The 2,143-nt window shown below is 35.7% G+C and overlaps 1 long non-coding RNA gene across 1 annotated transcript; it reads right to left on the bottom strand.

Moving 5' to 3' along the window:
* Window positions 1–486: 486 nt before the first annotated feature.
* On the bottom strand, window positions 487–2,143 carry LOC117118196. Its single transcript, XR_004447014.1, has 3 exons — window positions 2,094–2,143; window positions 709–789; window positions 487–514 (listed from the first exon to the last, which is right to left on the bottom strand). It is a non-coding gene; the product is annotated as an uncharacterized LOC117118196 (long non-coding RNA).

Genomic DNA, 2,143 nt, shown 5'->3' on the forward strand with positions numbered 1-2,143 from the left:
TTTTTAAAAAATTTTTTTTTTTTGGGGGGGGGGGGGGGGGAGAGGGAGGAAAGAGGTGGTATACACCACACAAGTGGACACAATCAGGCGCCATTGCAAACAAATAGCATCATCCATAGTTGAAAGCCGCACAAACTACTGTTATGTCATTTGGGACCTTGGGATTGGAAGGCAAGCATCTTAACCATCAAGCTATTCGACTCAACTCTCAACTTTAGCTTTGGAAGCATTTTTAAAGGATGATGATCCTATGTATAGATAATAAGTGAAGTTCTGAAATTTGGAATATATTTCATGAGAGTACAGTATCAAAACATTTCAATGGAATATTATCTTATTCTTAGTCTAAATTACAGTAAGTAAGCAACAAGCGATTCCACACAATTGTATAATTTGCGTTCCTATTAAGACACTTATAGGTTTTATGATTAAGTTATTATTCAATTATAGAGTTGACTTACTTATGACAGCATAACCCAAGTGTATGCCTTATTGTCACATTTCTTGGTTCCATCTGGAAGAGTGAAAATTTTAATAATTATTTTAAATATTATTGACAATATAGTAACAGTCATAAAATTAATAATAATAATAATAATAATAATAATAATAATAATAATAATACCCGCATACTGTAAACAAGTCATTGGTTTTGTATTTAAATAATAATGCAAGTTAAATAATGCTTTTTTCTAGTTGTTTGTTTACCTTAACGGCTTGTGTGAAATCTTCTTTGGCATTTTGAAAATCTTTTCTCTCAAAGTACATCAAACCTCTGTTAATTAGAACCTAAAACAAAAGAAATGCTTGTAAAAATTTTAAACACAAATACATGAGGCAAGATCTGCTCATGATGTCATTCAAATTCCACACACAGCAATGTTTTTGTTGATGACTCATAAGTGCGTCATCCGACGACCATCGGGTGCAGTGCATTCCCAGCTTTAAATTCCGAGGGTGTATGTACGGGCAAGTTGGCTTGACCTAAACCTATCCTTTCATTGTCTGCATGACGTAAACACATCGACAATCTTACATGTAGAAGTGGTTGGCGCATCGGTTGTGGCTTGGACTCCCAACCTTGAGGTCGGAGGTTCGAAACTCTCGTTGTGCAAGTCGCTTGTGTCCTTGGGCAAGGCACTTTATCTACGGTTGTCTCTCTCCACCCAGGAGTACAAGTGGGTACCTGGTATGTTCAAGCACAGCCTACGCTGAATTCAGCTGCAACATTATGGAGTTCCCAATTGGGGCTTGAGTGTGCGTTCCATATGTGCTTGATCCAGTGATAATATTAATTCTGTAAGTTACTAAGTTGGCTTTTTATGTTAAAAACCAAAAATATAGATTCTGGAGAAATCTGCTACAGGTCTCCCTCCAATTAAGGACCACTTCTGGGATGTGGTTTCAATGGTCTTTAGCAGCTTTGGTCTCTAATTAGAATAATAAACATAAGATATTTGTAAATTTTGGAGAACAGAAAAAGTGGTCGTTAATTGGAGGTGGTCTGTAATTGGAGGAATCTTTAACACTCTGCCCGCAAAACATGGAGATCTCCGTGTTTGGTAATGCAACGCTTGACCGATTTATGGAATCCGATAGTTGGGGAAATTACCGTCATGTACTAAAAATTTGAACACTATATTCAGTCTGGATAGTAAGTATTTCACTATATGTTTGTTTACCTTAGCGTAGAGCGGTATTGATTTACTTTCAAGAAATCCCTATTATCTCAGCTTCGTGCGAAACTGCGTAAATCTCCAAAAGTAAGTGATTTTCTTTTTACTGTTACGGGTCATAGATTGTGATTAAAATAAAGTGTTTGGTACCATTGTAAAGCTAAAATGGTTGTAGTTTTTGTAGTATTCACTATATGTCAATCTGATTACATATGCACTCTCAACGAGCTTCCGAAAGGTGTTAAAATTTTCTAAAAGATCTGGCAGTGGCTGATACTATTTTTTCAAACCCCTGGCGGTCAGAGTGTTAATTGGAGGGAGACCTATATTGCCAAAATTAATAAGACATATAAATCAAATTTATATAAATATGAATATTAAAATTATTAAATGATTTGAATAAAATAGTGCTTGTACCTTTAGAGAATTCTCTTCACCCAGCAAGAGGACAATGCCATAATCTCTCA

This window comes from Anneissia japonica, unplaced genomic scaffold (genome assembly GCF_011630105.1).
Source record: "Anneissia japonica isolate Jap-2015-1 unplaced genomic scaffold, ASM1163010v1 scaffold99918_len2598_cov108, whole genome shotgun sequence".
Classification (NCBI taxonomy): domain Eukaryota; kingdom Metazoa; phylum Echinodermata; class Crinoidea; order Comatulida; family Comatulidae; genus Anneissia; species Anneissia japonica.